Genomic DNA, 19,815 nt, shown 5'->3' with positions numbered 1-19,815 from the left:
AGGGCGCATGTCCCGGCCAGCAGCCGATCCCAGCACACACCCCCGAGCACAAAACCACTCCCACCATCACATTCACCCGAATACTAACACCTGTTCACAATTACATTGCTCTTTTTAAGCCCGCAGGTCATCCAGTCCGGTGCTGCACATTCCCATTACGAGCCGTACTGACCGTCAAGCGCTGCCTAAAGAGTCTTACTGCCTTTTGCTCATCCTGAGTCATTTTGTTTGCTTGGCTTTCTTTTGGTTGTTGTATCATGGAGAATAAACCGCCGTTCATTCCACCTGCGTCTCCGGCTGCCTCTGTCCCGATGCCTTCGGCGTCACACACATGTATTTCAAGCATCAATATAATTAATCTCTTTCAGTAAAGGTGTGGTTTCATATGAAATATAAAAATATTTTGAAAGGATGAATTCATATTTTCAGGTTTAGGACCATTATATTTATTTATGCAATACTCTTAAGTCAAATGTAACCTCATTAGGATGAGAGCTGAGATTGTTCTGAACATTTTCATATGAGATATGTGGGGAAAATGCTATAATTAAGTATGTTTAGAGACAAATTTATGAAAACAAGCCTAAACAGAAAAAAGGTCCTCAACCCAGGGAGGGTTTAAGTTGGCATCGATGAGGAAACTGTTTATTAAACTGTTTATTAAATCTGTGAAATTCTGTGAAAATCTTTTTTGAAAAATTTTAACATATAAAGTATGTATATGGGTAGTTTTATCATCTTGTATAAATTCAAATCTGATGTTATTCTGAGAATAATGAGCATCCTGGGATTTTGTGGTAAAAGGCAGGAGGGGTGTCAGATGGCCACGGCTTTGCGGGGGTGAGGAAGAATGCCAAACCGAGGCGTTGCGTCACACAAACAACGTTTATTGAAATAGTGTGGTAGCACTTAATGACAAAGAACATTTACTGACGAAAGCAAGAGGGCAAAAAGTTATCATTTACTGTTATTTAAAGTTTGTCATTTCAGTGGAGTGTTCATTTTAATTTAAGTGAGGAAGTGTTCTCTAAAAGAAATTGTTCATGTATTTATATAATGATGACTGAGGAGAACCCGACAAGATTTCCTTTGTAGGTGCGCGTTTCCTAAATATAGCTACGTGTTGTCATTTTGATGAATTTGCTTTGCGTATTTGCAGTACGTTTTTCGTTTGCATTGTGATAGGCTTTCAGGGCCACCATACTAAATTTCTGCGGTTAATAGTATATTTGATGTGGTCTGTAGTATAATTAGTCATCACTTAATTCTTTTCGTTGTTTGGCATATTTAGCAATTCCATACCAACGATATGGATCTGTTGCTTCTTGCTCAAGTCCATGCTCACCTAGAAAAAACTGCCAATGACAGTTGTGTGCATAAAGATATCTGCCAGGGTTTACCAAGTACCCATGTGTCTCTAGCTTAATAGTCCAAAAGGGCTCATCAACAAACATGAGATATTTTTGAGGAGGCTCATTGTGAAGAACACAAACCATCAGTTGTTGAAAGTTCAGGTACACTCTTTTTTCCCCTGGATCCAGGAAGGCTTGACTTAGGTTGTTAATTTCATCATCACATGTCATCCTTACATCAGGATTTTCTGGCTTAAGCTTTTCACTTTGCTCACATTTGGGTAAATACCATATAATGGTTTTACCTCTGAAATTCACATTTTCAATTGAACATTTCAACATTTCCAAGCAAGGGTCACTATAATCCAAGAAGCTTTCAACATTCAGAAACCACCCATCAAAGTTTAGTTGCTGGGCAATATCAACAAGCCTCTCTAGGTTTTCTAGTTTTGATAATTCTTTAATGTCCTGCTCACTGCCCCCAAAGATCCGTGGGGGCAAAAAAACAGTACCAAATATGGCTACTCCATTTCTGTGTGCCTGGTCAATCCAAGCTGGATCTGGTGCAAGAACTGTTCCTTCGTAGTGTGAACCACCAAAGAAGATGAACTCTTTGATATACTGCCAATAATCAAATCTTATTCTTTCCTCCTCTGAAATGGTCTGAGGAACAGAGAATAAGGTTGGCCTTGCTCTGTATATTAATGTGAATTCATGGTGGGTACTTTCATGTTCTTTTCTGGACCACTCATAATTAAAACCTTCTGTTCGAAGGGGTTCCGTTGAAGGACGAAGGTAATCGACAGTGAAAGTCTGACCCTCAGAATAATCTTTAAGCTCAGGGAAATCATTAACTGCATTGATTGGTTTGTTCAAAAACCAGGTGTATGTCTTAAGGGTAGGATCAGCTTTTCTTTTGTCTTTTGTCAGAAAAGGCATCTCGGTAAAAACCCCTGTCAGTGCCTCTTTATCTGTAACCTCCTTTTTGTTCTGTACCGACAAGTAGTTTAACTTGTGTACAAAAAGAGGCCAGAAGATTTGAGCTACTACGAAATACGGACGTGCAGGAGGTTTGCCATCTCTACTCCAGAGATATTCGTTACATTGCTGGAACTCGGAATCAACCAGCCCGTTTTCTTTTCCTGCCTGAAATCGTTTCAGAATTTCCACAGGATCAGATTTGTTAACACTGATAACATCCTTTATAGCAGTCAAGGTACCCCATGTTGTAAGAGTCTTTGTAAATTTCATGGCATAAAATCCCTTCTTACTGTGTTCATCTTGAGCACAAAAAATGTACCAACGGCAGGATTTTTGTCCCTGCTCATACCCCCACTGTGCTAATATGTAGTCATCACTCCTGCCTTTAAATATGCTTTCTCTGTCTCTATAAAGAAGTGAATCAACTTCTGAAAGCTGAAAAACCTCCCAGTGATACACATCACCCTTGTTTGATTTTGGAAGCTCTGAGTCTGACTTTATATTAGCCATGACACGCTTAGCAACACTAAAGCCAATTATGTCTATGCTTTCTTCTATGAAGTGCAGGTTCACACATTTGATAATTTCTGTAAGCTCCTTTTCCTTGCACTTTATGAACTCTGTTGATGTACGGAGCTCCCCTTTTTGGTACTGAAGGGCTTTCTGGAAGGACTGGACCACCCGCTCATCAGAAAAACCATAATGTCTGTTACGATACAGGAAGGTCTGAGCTGCTAGTACTTCCGCATCAGGAGGTAATGTTGAAACTTCAAAGTCATCACTTAACTCAGCAGCTTGTACAAAATCTATATTTCCTTCTAAAACTGCTTGTAACTCTTTTATGATTCTATTTGGGGATGTAGAAATAGGGTTTAAAAGGATTTTATATTTGTCCCTCATTGGTAGTGAGGAATGACTTTTCTGGTAGTCCACAACAGCCTGAATTTTGTCCTTTGCTGTGCCATGAGAACACAAACCATGATGAATTGCCTCCTCAGAGAACTGTAGCAGATTAACAGTTGTATGAGTCCACTCTATACTCGAACAGTCTATCACATGTTTAAGTTCTGAAGCCAGGATTTGAGCTTCTGCTAATTTAATGTCTGGGTGTCCATATTTTATGACAGTAGCCAAGCATCTGAAACTCACTGGTTCATTGTTGGCTGCCATTGTGTCTTCTTAAATGCAGCCTGTACCTAAAAACACAACAGAAAACATGCATTTTTAATTCGATATAGGGCATGCAGAATGATGTCCTAGAATATGATACAGAATAGTGCTAGGCGGTATACCGGTTCACACTGAAAACTGGTGTTTATATTTGTTATCATAAGAAATTTTCATATACCAGCCACACCGGTTTAAATCAAGTACCTGTCGCTGCAGAAGCAAAAGTCCAGGGGGTGGAGCTGGATCTAGATCCAACTCCTCCCATCGTCCATAGTTTCTTTTGGTCGGTCTAGGGGGTGGAACTGCATCTAATTCAACTCCTCCTACCATCCATATCTTCTTTTCATTGGTTTAAATTCATCACATTTCAATTGGTCGTTAAGCTAACACGTGTCGCTTACATTTTCTGACCAGGAAATATAAATCCAATAAATTCACCCTTAAGACTTACCGTTTAAAGATCAAAATGTTCTTTAAGCATCTGTCCTTTTTTCAAAACAGTGATATGCATCTATAGATGGATGTAAAAATATAAATAGCATTATATTAGTTGTTGTGAAGTTTTTCAGTGAACTGGTTAATGAGGATCATGGCTGTTACATGCACGCACTACTGAATAACAATACCCCTCGAAGTGTCCATGCGGTACCGAACAGCACAACCATTACAAATTATAAGTAACTACAGCAAACACTAATTAATTTAACAGTTCATGTCCAATATGAAGAACACAACATGCATAAGTATTTAATACATCTGTATTTTGTTTAGCTAACCGCTCGTCTTCTAACATCAGTTTTTACCGTCACTTACTTAGACACCTAGATTAGATCAACTTAACAGTGGTTGTTCGTGCAAACAGAAACAGTCACATAATCACCAAAGGAAATTAGTTACTTGCATTAGCAAGATGAAAATTGGTTTATTATGAACTTTCACATTTGTGATTGTTCACAAATGAACGGAAAGTGAGTAAATAAGAATAGCAATTTAGGACGGCAACAGTGATTTGGAATGGCTGATCTGATACAACTCCTCCTGCATAGTGGAATTAATTCAGACCAATGACCAATGCAACAGAACACAAATCTAGCTCGCTGAAAACGAGGGACATTCTGAACCACAAATTCTACCAAACATTGAAGTAAAAGATGATGCCCCAAAGGAACTTTTACCAAAGAAAGGAGCCGTGTCTGTTGTCAGGAAGTACATAGGGACATGGACAAAACAGCAAATGCTGTCAAGCAAAAGTTGTCGCGGCTGGTGGTAACAGGAGCAATCTGCTGCACCACCCATAAAGCTCGCTTATACTTGACGCATCAAGTCCACGCGACAAAAATGCAATCACCGTGTCACGAGGTCGTGCACCTCTGGATTTTTGTAACTTTGCGCGTTCCGCTCTTAAGTGCTGTGTTTTGCACTAAGTTATGTTTGCAGGGTTTATACACCTGAACAAGATGGAATTCAAGCACTTGCTCCATAAAATATAGTAAAATCCATAAAAAAATGGATTGACTGTCTTGTCAATGGATTCAATGTATGGAGCCAGATCCGTAAACGCTAGAAGCCGCTTTCGCCATTCCAGATGACTCAATCAAAACCATTACGTGTTAATGAACCAATAAATCCATCAGCGGCGAAAATGAGTGTAAAAAATACCAGGATTCACGTGTTTTTATTTTCTAACATGGGCTAAAGCACAGGGTAGACTCAAATGACAAGAGTTTACAACTTCACCTTCAACTTTTTCAGCCCTGGTGCGATTGTTATCATCACACATCCCTGGATTCACCAGTTACAACTACAGACACACTAGGAAAAATCTTGTTTCTTATTTGATGTCACCGTTAACTACACGGGGTTGACGCGAACTTAATAGGCTTATCTATCTACCTATTTATCACAAGAGCTTGTGGCTCTGACCGTGTTCAACGCTGTAGCGAACGGCAGTAACTTTGTTTTACCGCAAAATATGAAAACGATTGAAACCATTAATAACCCAGTTAAAATCCACTGGGAAATGTACGATCTGGTAAATGTACGCTCTGGTAAATGTACACTCTGGTAAATGTACGATCTGGTAAATGTAGTGGTAAATGTACGCTCTGGTAAATGTACGCTCTGGTAAATGTATGATCTGGTAAATGTACGCTCTGGTAAATGTACGATCTGGTAAATGTAGTGGTAAATGTACGCTCTGGTAAATGTACGCTCTGGTAAATGTACGATCTGGTAAATGTAGTGGTAAATGTACGCTCTGGTAAATGTATGATCTGGTAAATGTACGATCTGGTAAATGTATGACCTGGTAAATGTAGTGGTAAATGTACGACCTGGTAAATGTAGTGGTAAATGTATGACCTGGTAAATGTAGTGGTAAATGTACGATCTGGTAAATGTAGTGGTAAATGTACGATCTGGTAAATGTAGTGGTAAATGTACGATCTGGTAAATGTAGTGGTAAATGTACGATCTGGTAAATGTAGTGGTAAATGTACGATCTGGTAAATGTAGTGGTAAATGTACGCTCTTCTGCCTTGTCCCCGATGTAGCACTAGGTCCTGCTTCTCGTCCTGCTTAGCAGTAAATGAATAACATGAATGAAGAACGTTCGTATGATTGAAACGCTATTTGGCCTCTATGAAGGTTCTGGGCGGAAACTGCTGGCCACTGTGTCATTGAAATTGCCGATTTCGGAAGTGCTCTGTTTGCTTATTAAGTCAATATGATAATTAAAATATATACATATAATCTCTCCCCACCCCCAACAAAAAACTCTTCGGATCTACACGATTCACGTAGGTCACCCTTTTCAACTTCAAAACGGCGAATTTCGCCGAAAGGTGACAGATTATCATGTCTGCCTACAGTTTTGATGCTATCTGAAAAATGTTTTAAAGAAAAGGTTTTGCATTTTTACTGCAATTGTCATGCTATATGATTCATTCACTACTTTAGTGGTACCATTTGAAAACTGATCATGTGGGCAGGGGTGTAGCAGCAAATCTGTATTACATGTAATACAGTGTAATAGGATACTCAACCACTCTACTGCAGTAATTCTTTTCACAATTAATGCAGTTAACACATCATGCATGGGGGGAAAAACCATCAAATACTGTGAAACTGATATAATTTTGAAATATACCGTGATATAGAATTTTGGTCATACCGCCCAGCACTAATACAGAAGCCTCTACACTACACCAGGGTTGCCAACTCTCACGCATTGAGCGTGAGTGTAACGTTTGTGATGGGCAGGCATGACGCAAGTGCAGAAGATTCGGATATTTTAATAAGAGGGGTTAACAGGCACGATAAAGACACAGAAGACAGAGGGAGCTATGCAAACTACCGGGGAGAGGAACATTAACTTAAAGGGTACGCTACACAACTAGGAACATGCATACATGAGAATACACAACTAACAAACCATAAACACACAAGCAGTAAAGAGTATTGGGGCAACGAGACACAAGAAAACCTAAAGCACAACAGTACAACTTTAACTGAGTAACCAATGAAACATAAAACTACTAAAGATTACAAAAGACTAGGGATACATACAAGGAAGACATAGGCGCTAACATGGAATATCAAAACAAGCAAGGCTAAAACAAAACAGAGAGGGAGCAAGAACCATAACACGAACAGACCATCAGGCAAAACAGAGGAACAGCAAGGGACTCACGTACAGGGAATGACCGACAACGGAGAACAACACTAGGGGGTTTTTATATACAGAGACGTCGGAGCCGGAGGAGTGCCCAGGGAGCCGGAGGAGTGCCCAGGGGAGCCGGGGAAGGGTCCAGGGGTACCGGCAGGTCCGGCTGAGGAACAGCGGAGGCCGGCGGAGGGGCCGCAGGGACCGGTCGACAGGCAGCAGGAACAGGCGGGGCCGGTCGACAGGCAGCGGGAACAGGCGGGGCCCGCTGGCGGGCAGCGGAGACAGGCGGGGGCCGCTGGCGGGCAGCGGAGACAGGCGGGGGCCGCTGGCGGGGAGCGGAGACAGGCGGGGGCCGCTGGCGGGGAGCGGAGACAGGCGGGGGCCGCTGGCGGGGAGCGGGAAAAGGCGGAGCCCGCTGGCGGGGAGCGGGAAAAGGCGGAGCCCGCTGGCGGGGAGCGGGAAAAGGCGGAGCCCGCTGGCGGGGAGCGGGAACAGGCGGCGTCGCCGTGAAGACGTCATCGGAGGGCGAGGTCGCCGTGCAGTCGTCATCGGAGGGCGTGTCCACCGAGCCGACGTCATCGAGGGGCGTGTCCACCGAGCCGACGTCATCGGGGGGCATGTCCATCGAGCCGATGTCATCGGGGGGCGTGGCGGCCGGAGCGACGTCATCGGGGGGCGTGGCGGCCGGAGCGACGTCACCGGGGGGCGTGGCGGCTGGAGCGACGTCACCTGGGGGCGTGACCGCCGGGCCGACGTCACCTGGGGGCGTGACCGCCGGGAGGACGTCATCGGGGGGCGTGACCGCCGGGCCGACGTCATCGGGGGGCGTGACCGCCGGGCCGACGTCATCTGGGGGCGTGACCGCCGGGCCGACGTCATCTGGGGGCGTGACCGCCGGGCCGACGTCATCTGGGGGCGTGACCGCCGGGCTGACGTCATCACGGGCCCGAGCTGGCCACTCCTGGGGTGAGTGGCCACTGCGTCCCCCCAAAAAATTCTTGGGGGGCCGTTGGGGAGTGGCTTCCAGGGTGCGGTCATCGTAGGCTGGGAAGGCCGTGGCAGCGTCATCGTGAGGCCGGGCGGCTGTGCAGGCGTCGTCGGGAGGCCGGGCGGCTGTGCAGGCGTGGTCGGGAGGTGTGGAGGTCTCGATCCCACTACTGACCAACAGGTCAGCAGGTATCTCCCGTCGACACTGAGGGGCAGACTCATATACACCTCCACCAAACCTTTCACATAATGTCCGGCAAAATCCCTTCACAGTCCATGCATCCGTAACCCGGTGCGTTAGGACAATGTTAGCCCACTCTAGGGCTTTTCCCTTTAATAGTGACCGCATGAATACGACCTGTATGCTCTCGGGTGGTGTGGGTACTGTGAGGAATCGCATGTAACCCTCACATTGGAGGAGAAAGCTCCTGATTAATCCTTTCTCCCCGTCGTACACCTCAGGGACGAGACAGAGTGAGGGTAGCGCCACCGGTTTCCCCTCAGCGTCTTTTCCAAGCATAGCTTGGATAGAATCCAACCGCTCGTTGAAAGCGTCTCGGTCGAACGGTTGTGTTGACAGAACCACCGTGTTGTCGTTCTGCTGCGTCGCGTTAAACTGGTCGGTCATGACGCAAGTGCAGAAGATTCGGATATTTTAATAAGAGGGGTTAACAGACACGATAAAGACACAGAAGACAGAGGGAGCTATGCAAACTACCGGGGAGAGGAACATTAACTTAAAGGGTACGCTACACAACTAGGAACATGCATACATGAGAATACACAACTAACAAACCATAAACACACAAGCAGAAAAGAGTATTGGGGCAACGAGACACAAGAAAACCTAAAGCACAACAGTACAACTTTAACTGAGTAACCAATGAGACATAAAACTACTAAAGATTACAAAAGACTAGGGATACATACAAGGAAGACATAGGCGCTGAACATGGAATATCAAAACAAGCAAGGCTAAAACAAAACAGAGAGGGAGCAAGAACCATAACACGAACAGACCATCAGGCAGAACAGAGGAACAGCAAGGGACTCACGTACAGGGAATGACCGACAACGGAGAACAACACTAGGGGGGTTTTATATACAGAGACAAGACGGTGAAACAAGACTCAGGTGTGCAAGACTAACGACGAGGGCGTGACAGACAGACGGAGGGACGAATGGGAGCGGGAGCTAGGCGGGACCAGGGAGGAGGGAGGGGCTGGACGTGACAGTGAGACACACGCATTTGACTGTTTTCACACGCTCTCACGCCACACTTCCCCCCCCTCAACAACTTTCGTTCGCCACCCCCCCCGCTCAACAAAATACACTCGCCACCGGCTCCAGGTTAAAATCTCACTCCAAGCGAACGTCAAAAGTTGGCAACCCTGCTACACTCATGATTGCTCATTCTGCATTATACATTGTAACAGAAAACAAACCTCAGTTTTCTACTACTTTGTGCACCTTATTTACATTCCACAGCCACAGGCCTGTCTCAGCCACAGGTCCAGGACTCCTGTGCTGTGTGTTCCTCAGCTGCACTGAGCAGAGACGCCTGTGCCGGTGCTACTCCAGCCACGCCTACACCAAGCTGCTGTCTCAGCACTCTGAGCTGTGGTTTCTGCTTCGTCAGCTCTTTTCTTTTGATCTGCTAAACTTTCCTTTGCCTCTCGCTTCCTCTTTTCTTTTGAAGCTCGCGTCTTAAAATTTTTAATCCTAAAGGTATTGCTTTCACATTTAAAGCTAATAATATGTGAAAGGTGTTCAATTAGTAGTGCAATTTCTCACTGTTCCTTCAGTTCACGAGACACTGCTATCCTGCTGGTTAGGCAGGATTTCAAACTGGACATCTGAAGGACTTCTAAGTCTGTAAAGTTTAAAAAACAAATCAGAAATAAATAATTGACACTACTTATTTTGCTCTTTATCATGTTCATCTGCGCTCAACGGGCAATTCATTGAGCAATTTCATCTGTATAATACTCATTACTGATATTGTCTAAATAAGCCAGTTATGTTGCAGCATGACCTTGCAGAAAACCATGCATTTATGGTTCAGGTGCTTTGGTAGTTACTGAAAAGTAACTATATGCATGTCTATATTTGCCACAGAACATTTTTCAAAAGCCAACATTTTTTTCATTTTATGTTGAGCTTGTAAAAAATGTTATTTAGCTGCCTAAAAAAAATTCTGTACAGTAATAAGTGCCTGATAATTCTGCACACAAATTCTCCTGAGAAAATCTTAATTAAATTTCACTTTGTCTAACATTCAGGTTTGAGGTTCAATAACATATGGGCTTGACATGGAGCATTGTATTTTTTAACCAGTAAAGATTATTTCTGAGGAATATGGTTTGTATAATACTGCATACAGAGTAATTATAGAACTGGATAGTACAATACTTACCCAATAGTAGACTTTGCTGGTATATAAGGGGAATATATATACTTAAATATAATAATATGTATCACTGACAGTCAAACATTACAGTCTGTTCATGGAGCTCAGGAAAAAAGAAAACCCAAAACAAAGGGAAAGAGCTTTGTTATTTGACTCTAGCAAGAGATTAGTGGATGTGAGGGGGTGGTACTGGTTTCTTCCCTATCAACACATTCCTTCTCTTTATCTGCTTGCTTTGCAGTTTTGTTGCCAACCAAATTACTTTTTGCTTAATACCAGAAAATATGTTTCTCATAACATCCAAGGAGCATGTTAGCTTAAGCATAATATCAAGAATCAAAGGCTTTGTTGTAAGCAATGATACGCATGTTGACTTCTCTTTTTTGCAGTGAATGCTGGGATTAACATTAGATTTGTCCTGAAAATAAATTTGCATAGATTGAGATACAGTAGTGAATAAAATGTGGGAATTTGTTTTGATTGCTCAGCAACAACAGCAAAACAGATCACTTCATCTGTAGAATTGATTTGGAACACTGCAGAACCTCAGAAGAACAGAAAGAACAGTAAATGCCCGCCAATGTCCTTGTTTTTGGATCTCTGGTTTTCAGCTACCTTCGATAGCTCAGTTGGTAGAGCGGAGGACTGTAGGTCTTAAAGCAGCAATCCTTAGGTCAGTCGGTAGAGCATCAGGCTTTTAATCTGAGGGTCCAGGGTTCAAGTCCCTGTTCAGGCATAGAACTTTAGAACACAGTACTGTGTTCCTGTCACGTATGACCGTGTCCCCCTCCGTTAGCTGTCACTCCGAACCCCTTGTGTCTGTGTTCCGTACCTGTTTACCCCGCCCCGCTCGTTTGTCTCTGTGATTACCTCGTTTGTTCCCACGCCCCTTGTCATTACCGTCACCTGCCCCTTGTTTAATGTCATTGTATTTAAGCCCCTGAGTCTCCCTTGTCCTTTGTCTGGTATTTTGATTGATTTGGATGTTTGACTGTTTGCTGTTTCATCGTTATACCTGGCCGTAGTGTGTTCTTGTTTTTGATTCTTTTCTGTACTCGTGTTCCCCTGTCGCTGTTATGCCCGTGTTTGCGTGTTATACGGACTGCCCTCCTGTTATTGACCCTGCCTGGCTAAGCGACGACGATGATGGTAACTCCTTTAATAAATCTCGCTCTTCTCAGCGATTGTGTCCGTCTCCTCGCTCCGTGGCGCGAGCCACGTTACAGTTCCAGCTCTTGCAAACCCTTACCTGACCAGCTTTTATGCTTTTGGATTAAGCTGACCTTCTAGCTTTGCGTGTGACTGACTGACTTATCAATTCTTTGACAATGTCCTTGTCGTTAATGAGAAAAAAACACCAACAGTTCTAAACCAATCTACTCAGAGGTACTGAACTGGACCCTTCTGCCAGCAAGGTTGGTACAACAGGAGTACTTGTCGTGCTGTGTCAAAGGTTCATTTCTCTCTCTATGTGACACCACAATTGATTTAATCTAAAAGCACTGAATTTTCTTGTAACCATTTGTGGAACAATCCATGGCCTTTCTCCAGCAATGTGTGCAAAGCATAGTACGCATGCCAGTGTTGTGAAAAGACGTACGTGAGACTGGCAGATGGAGGTGGATTCTTCTCTGGGGGAGTGGGGGTGAAGTCCCACCAGTCCTGGACCACAGTGTGTGAGGCTGACTTTGACTGGCAGGATGCAGAGGTAGTCTGTAGGGAACTGGACTGCGGGACTCCAATAACTGTACAGGGCACGCTCATTGGAGAAGGGAAACATGCATTTGGGAGCAAAAAGTCCATTGAAATGGGACAGAGACCCACCTCCTTAACTGTAGCATGTTAGCCAGAGAAGAACAGACCTATAAACATGGCAGTGCTGAGGGACACACCTTTTCAGGTTAGAATGACAGGTAATTGTTACGTAGGAAGGACACAGAGAGGGATCCTTGTGCGAAAGCTCATGACTTTTATTTTGAAAGATCGGTACAAACGTAGCATACAAGAAAGCAATGGTGGTATGTTGGTTAGCTCATGCGGCTACGCAGAAGTGGTCAATCTGGTCTGAAGTCATGACGGGGAGGCAGAGTCCGAGAGGTACCAGCAGAGGTGCCAATTCCAGGTTCAGAAAGTAAAAGTCCTCACCATGATATTGCTCAGGCTTCCTGGATTGTGTTGATTCCACTAATTTTACCTGGATTGCACTAATTAGAAAATCTAGCAAACTTAAACAAAATCCTGGTGAGGACTTTTACTTTCTGAACCTGGAATTGACACATCTGGGTACCAGAGGGCTAGGCAGGAGACGAGGTCTAGGGAACAAGCAGAGGTCGGTACACAGGAATATCAACAATAGGGTATAACGCTCGGTACGCAATATTGTTGGCAATACTTCGCAACCAGGAAGTGAAGCGCAGGTGTGTAAGTATTACAGGGATTAGGGTGTGATAGGTAGAAGCAGGTGAATCCACTCAGACTATCAGGTGCTATTTCTGACAATAATCTTCTTGTAAGTGAGAAAGAAGAGATTTCACGAATGTCTTGTAAAATATTAATCAGTCTCATTAACAAAGGGTTAAGTTCTGATTCCGCGCAGTGACCTAATACCATCAATCAAAATATGTATTTACCACCGTGACCAGATTAATGAACAAATATCAAAATTTATTAAATGGTTAATATGACAATTGATATAAAGGATAGCATATGGAATGATTTGGCTCAAAGTGAAACTAAACCTATACGTGAATCTACTAAATCTAACCAGATATATAATGGCAAACAACAAAGAATAGAACATTAAACAACAACAGCAAATAATCAGCAATTATTGACGGTCATGGAACTTAAATGGATTATAGATGTTTTGGAAAGAAAGTAGGATAGTATGAAGAGAAGATCCGGGCATAGATTACTATAGTAACAGCTATTGCTAAATCGGACTGGCAGGTAGAGATATAATTGGTCGCTAACAGACGAACTGGCAACCCCAAACAGCACGTGAACTCTGGGTCTTACTGTGACGTAGCCCGGCACGTCCGTGCGTGAGTCCGGGGGGAGGAAGGCGTGTCGACCGTGTTCAATGTTCGTTCACTCCTGAGGTGGCTAGGTCAGCTGAGTCTGTCTTTCAAGACGGCTCGAATCGCTAAGACCTGGCGATGACGTCACAGTCGTGGCTGGAGGGTAGCAGTTCACTTGATGAGATGGACTTCGAAGTTAAACTAATGTTAATTTCTATCGGCCAAACAGAAATAACTCGAATTTAACTAAGAAAGGAAGATGAGGTTGACTTTAAAACAATGAAAACAAAAGTAAGTTTGACGAAGACACAGACTAAATAAAACACTTTCTCGAGAAATAAATTATAACGAAGATCTTCTAGAAGTTGGATAAAGTTCGAACTTAATTGCGGTCTCTTGGCATCACTCCAACTCTTCTGATTCACTTCTCGAAGGACACCTTTTAAGCAACATTTAGGGGCGTGACTGTAGTTCCCCATGAGTTGCTATTCTGGTGATCATTGGACTCTGATTCCTGAATATGCATAATCTCTGCCCGGACAGGAGGTAATCCGAGAAAGGAGAGATAGGGGAGAAGGGAGAGAAGGGGGGGGGGGGGGGGGTTTGTGACCCTGCCCGTCTCTCAGAGATTTAGTTAATGGGAGACAAAAGCAGACTATTACTATTTCAAGACAATTGGAATTCTCTGATTCCTAAATAAATTGATTTGTATGCTCTGCCTGAATAAGTATTAATTTGACTCTATCAGCCTATACCTTGAGCCATTCTTAATTTCCACTTCTGGACACTGAATGACACATAATGCACAGACAGGTATGAATATGAGGTCACAAAAGCACATATGAACATGGTTACATTTGGTAAGTGACACAACTTAATACATGTATATGTATATGCCTACTATAGCACATTACATGTTGATACTCGGATATATACATATAAATCTTAATTAGACATTACACTGGACTACAAGTGTATTGATAGATCTCAAATAATGTAGCACATGGATATGAGAATATGTAGGTCTCTGACCTTAACACACAGAACTTAATGAGCATGCATATCTAAACAGCAGAACACACAAAAATATGTATATGCATGCATGCCTTTAGGATACAATTCAAAGCTACAAAGATAGGTGTATCTAACCACTGAAATTATAGTAATACATGGATATGCATCAATGTGGTGTGATTATATAACCACAGAGATTCTGATAACATTACTTAATGCTGAATGCATGAAAGATCACGATTGGTTTCTTTATATCAACCACAGATCACATAATGTTCAATTCAGAGGTACTCTGTCCTGCTGCCTGAAGGCTGGGAAGCTGGATATTGGTTCCATGCATAATTGTCCTTTCCTTGGGTGAAAGATAGTCATGTTTGGTGTCTCTAGACTGCATCCGCCGAGCTGGTTCCTGTAGGCTGAATTCCAATTCCGTGTACAGTTCAGATTTGGAGTTACAAGGATTTCTAAAATATTGCACCTTTAGTTCTGGGTCTTAACACAAGAATTCAAGGTGTTATAAAATGGGGTCAAACCTTGGAGAATCAGATAGGCCTGTGATTTAGGTTTATGAGTGTAGACCCTTCCTGCTCTCTGTGCTCTGTGTCCTCCTGAGAAGGGTTGATCCTGGCCAGAGCACGTTAAAGATCTTTGTTTTACTCTCAGACAATCAGATAAGTTAAGTCTTCCTAAGCTTTTTGGAGAGGAGAGCCATTAGGAGTAGGGATTCCTTGGTGATTGTTACCGAGCGAAGGACCAGTGTTTATGTTTACATACACTTAAAGAGCTGTGGATGGGTTAGTCTCTTGCCTTCCAAGGTGAAAGTAATCCACTTTGTGATTTTGCAATGTCTTTGGCTGTCTCCGTTACAACACTGTTTGTGGTCTGAGATCCATGTGAAGTCTTGACCACTCCTACCAGTTCAACATGTGCAACACTGCAATGTGTTTATTAATAATAATAATGTATTAATGTATTAATGTATTAATAATGTATTTATCCAATATGTCTCATTGTGTACAGAAACCATCACTGCATGGAGCAGATGTTCCAGACTGACTGCAGTGTGTCTGGGGCTGCTGTGTGTTCTCCTGCTGACTGCCATCACAGTGATGTGGGTCAAGTTCACTGCAGAGAGAGACCAGTTACAGACCAGTAACCACAACCTGACTATAGAGAGGGACCAGATACAGATCAGTAACTATAACCTGTCATTGGAGAGAGACCAGTTACAGACCAGTAACAACAACCTAACATTAGAGAGAGACCAGCTAAAGAATGAGAGTGGCCTCCAAAGAAAGCTTTGTGAACTGGGTGAGTGAACATCCAGATTTAAATCATTATCGTGCTGAATGATAATAGTGTTTTCTCCCACAGTCCTTCTGCCATTACATCTGTTCCCTCTAGCTAAATCATTCATGAATTGATTCAGGAGAGGATTCATTAGACCAGGGGTGGGCAATTAATTTTTACAAGGGGCCACATGAGAAACCTGAATTGTGTCAGAGGGCCACACAAACGAAAATGACGTCATTACGGTGGCTCCGCTCACCTCGCACGAACTTCCGCAAACGGTGGAGGCGTTTATACTTGCCGCATCACATTCTGTGTAGTGTTCTCCGAAACAATGTTTGTTAGTATAAAGAAACACCCCTCAAAAACAATGGAAGGAACATTTACCTGACCAATTTTAATGTTGCTTTTTGTTTCAGATTTGAAAAGTGGTGGAATTTAGGCTGTTTGTTTGAAATTGTAACTACTTCGTTTCACAACAAATAGCCATCTGAATGAACAGTTTTATTGTATTACATTAACAAATACGAGCCTCTTGTAATTCCAGGAAGAAACATGGGAGAATGTGAAGACTTTAAACAACCATTAAATAATGTGATAAAAAAGTGAATTATTTTTTAATCATTTCGAGTGTCACGGTGAGGGGGCCGGGTCGCATCCAGGCAGGAGCCGATCCCAGCACACACCCCCGCGCACGCAACCACTCCCACAGTCACAATCACCAGTATACTGAACACCTGTTTCTTATTTACTTTGCTGTTCTTAAGCCCGCAGGTCGTCTGGTCCAGTGCTGCACATTGCCGCTACATGAGCGTCTCTGGTCTCTGCGTTCCCTACCTGCGTGTGCGCTACGAGCTTTACCTTGCATCACTTATAGTGTGTGCGCTAAGAGCTTTACTGGTGTGCGCTACGAGCTTTACCTTGCATCACTTGCAGTGTGTGCGTTAAGAGCTTTACTGGTTTGGTTGCCATGGACAATAAACATCCTTCTGTTCAACCCCCGTCTCCGGCTGCCTCTGTCCCGACGCCTCCAGCGTCACATCGAGTATATGTATAACTATTTAACTTAATTAAGTTTAACGTGCTGGGAAATATTGAAATGGATCTTGAAAGTGACGTACAAATGCTTTAATTCCACCTTGTAAAGGTGTATGAACCCTGCAAACATGACTTTGTCCATCGCGCTGATGCGCGGTGTGCGCGCAAAGTTACAAAATTCGAGAAGTGCACGACCTCGTGAATCAACAGCGCGCAAGGCCCTCGCGCACGGGCAGAGCCACCGCGATTACGTCATTTTTGCCGCGCGGACCCCCGCGCTGCTCGCGCCGCGTCAAGTATAAACCAGGCTTAAACCTAGCTTTAAAGCACTTCTATGGCACTTTCAAGGTCCATTTCAATATTTCCCAGCTGACTCAGGTTCTCTCTAAGCTCGGTTTCTGGAACGGAAAACCCTGAGTTTTCGTTAACTCTGTGTTTACTTACCCGGTTTCTTCACTGAATCCGCTTTCTGGAATACCCCCTGTTCAGTCAGCTATTTGTTGTGAATCGAAATACAGTTACAATTTCAAGCATTTTCAAGTACTTTAGCCAACATTCCAGCACTTTTCAAACCTGGAACACAATTCACAATTATAATTTGTCACGTAAATGTTCCGCCGTTCGCGGAGGTTCGTGCGAGGGGTGCAGAGTCGCGTGTTACGTTCACTCGTGAAAGTATAATTTTTGCCTTAACTTATCGCTGATCACCTACAGTGTTTCTTGCACAGCTCACACACAAGCACGTACATCCACATGGAATTAACACAAACGTAGCGCTTTCAAAATACAGTTTTTTTTCAAAATACAAAATACAGACGCAACTGTGAATAAAGCGTCACAGTTGTATTGCACGCACGACATAGATATTTGTTAAATTTATGATTGGCCTCTCGCGGGCCGGACAGGGACGCACAACGGGCCAGATGTGGCCTGCGGGCCGTGGTTTGCCCAGGTCTGCATTAGACTCTGTTGTACTAAGTGATGAAGCCAGCTGTTATTTCTAGTATATAATAATACATATAACCTAAAGTGTTATTGTCTTATTTTATAAACAGATGTCCATGTAAAACTGGGATGGAAGACACTCGACTCCAGCGTTTATTATTTCTCTGATGGAGAGAAGACTTGGATTGACAGCAGGAAGTATTGCCAAGACCAAGGTGCAGACCTGATTATTATAAACAGCAAAACGAAACAGGTGAGTGAATGTGAGAGAATTCAGAGTGACTAACTTTTCTTCAGCAGTCTGTTCATAATTTGCAAATGTACAGGATTTTGCAGTTAAAACACTGGCCGGCAAGCGTGCTTGGATTGGTCTGACTGATCAACAGACGGAGAATGTCTGGAAATGGGTGGACGGTTCAGCATTAACCACAGAGTAAGAGAGTGTAGAGTTGAGCGTCATCTATGTACACCACTACGAAAAAACTACACATTCAAGATGCTAGCTAATGCATTTTAATCTCCCTGTTGTGTTATATATTGTAATTTAAACTGAAAAAGAAATTTTAACTGGTTGTTTTATGTGGAAAGATATTTTGCACAGTTTGGGAAGACTCAGCTGAAGCTCTAGAATGAAAATGTAGCTGAAAACAGATCAGAAGACTTTGGTTCTCTGGCTTTCAGGTTCTGGGCTTCAGGGGAGCCAAATAATGCAGGTGAAGAGGACTGTGTAGAAGTATCAGGACAAAAAGGGGAATGGAATGACATGCCATGCTCATCCAAAAATAAGTGTATCTGTGAGAAACGTATTGCTTAGTGATCAGGAGTTTCTGGACCCTACAGGTAAAATGAACAAACACTCACACAAAAGTCTCACAGTGAGACTTCAGTCCTGGAAGACTGACTGCCCTGTAATGATCCAGGCCACGGTTTACTGTACCTTCTTTTTTTGACTTAGCTTCAACTGAAAATGCAGAGAAGATTCATATCAATATTATTCACGTCATTCATCTTGTGCTTTCTTGGAAACATCTTTTATTTCATATTTATTTTCTCTTCTTTTTTTGATGACTGAAATTATAGTGAAAAGCATATTTGTTCTATGTATTGAAAGTCTTCCACAAGTGAGAAATATTTTACATATATTTTCTAAGCAACTTATTTGGTTGTTTTTTCTGAAAGTTAAATTTTATTTGGTATCAAGTTTACTCGTGTGACGTTGGAAGCAGAATGAGAAAGGCCAAGGAAACTTGTCTGAAACATCAGACAATTTTCAAGAATTTGCAAATACTGTGTTTAAAAACTCAACTTTACACATCATTATTGTGGTGGAAATTTTAATATTTCCCTGATGCTATGCTTTGATAGATGTATAAGCTAGAGTTGTTACCTATATATGTGTTAATCATGTAAGTAGGACACTGAAGCTATTCAGTGTCTGGTATGATTTTGTAGGCCTTAGAATTGTATTGTCTTTCCCCTGGACATCCTCGGCCCATTCCGGGAATTCGATGTTCCTAAACTGACCTCGCTGGAGACGCCAGCTGGTCTCCTAGTCTCAACATGAAAGTGGCCACGTCGGCTCTCAGACCATCATGAGATCACCAAGCGTGAATGGGAAACGAGGGGAGGGGCCAATATACATTTGTCAAATTATGTGTGATTTATGTCATGTTCATCCAATCATATGCTTTAATCACCTCATGTTCACCTCATGAACACCTTGTGTGCTTATGAACTAAAGTTAAGAGATGAGAGTTCGGAGAGGGGAATTAGCTCTCTGTGGCAGATGCCTTGTGCGTTTGTAACAGGGGTCTCTGGAATTAATCCATACTTGCTTAATAAATTTATTTTACTTTATTATCTTACCCACCTGCTTCTGACTTTTATTGTATTTACCATTTAAGGGTTACAGAATTTCAACCACTATACACAGATATATAA

The 19,815-nt window shown here is 42.9% G+C and overlaps 2 long non-coding RNA genes across 2 annotated transcripts; one reads left to right on the top strand and one right to left on the bottom strand.

The window, feature by feature from the left end:
- Positions 1-871: 871 nt before the first annotated feature.
- LOC143525031 (uncharacterized) lies at positions 872-10,747 on the bottom strand. The gene is made up of 3 exons (XR_013133551.1): positions 10,574-10,747; positions 3,955-4,014; positions 872-3,529 (listed from the first exon to the last, which is right to left on the bottom strand). It is a non-coding gene; the product is annotated as an uncharacterized LOC143525031 (long non-coding RNA).
- A 4,841-nt stretch (positions 10,748-15,588) lies between these two features.
- On the top strand, positions 15,589-19,233 carry LOC143527784 (uncharacterized). The gene is made up of 4 exons (XR_013134260.1): positions 15,589-15,912; positions 17,985-18,127; positions 18,201-18,307; positions 18,556-19,233. It is a non-coding gene; the product is annotated as an uncharacterized LOC143527784 (long non-coding RNA).
- Positions 19,234-19,815: the final 582 nt, after the last annotated feature.

Source organism: Brachyhypopomus gauderio, chromosome 1, assembly GCF_052324685.1.
Source record: "Brachyhypopomus gauderio isolate BG-103 chromosome 1, BGAUD_0.2, whole genome shotgun sequence".
NCBI classification, from domain to species: domain Eukaryota; kingdom Metazoa; phylum Chordata; class Actinopteri; order Gymnotiformes; family Hypopomidae; genus Brachyhypopomus; species Brachyhypopomus gauderio.
The sequence above is the reverse complement of the archived record's forward strand: the minus strand, read 5'-3'. Positions and strand labels throughout refer to the sequence as shown.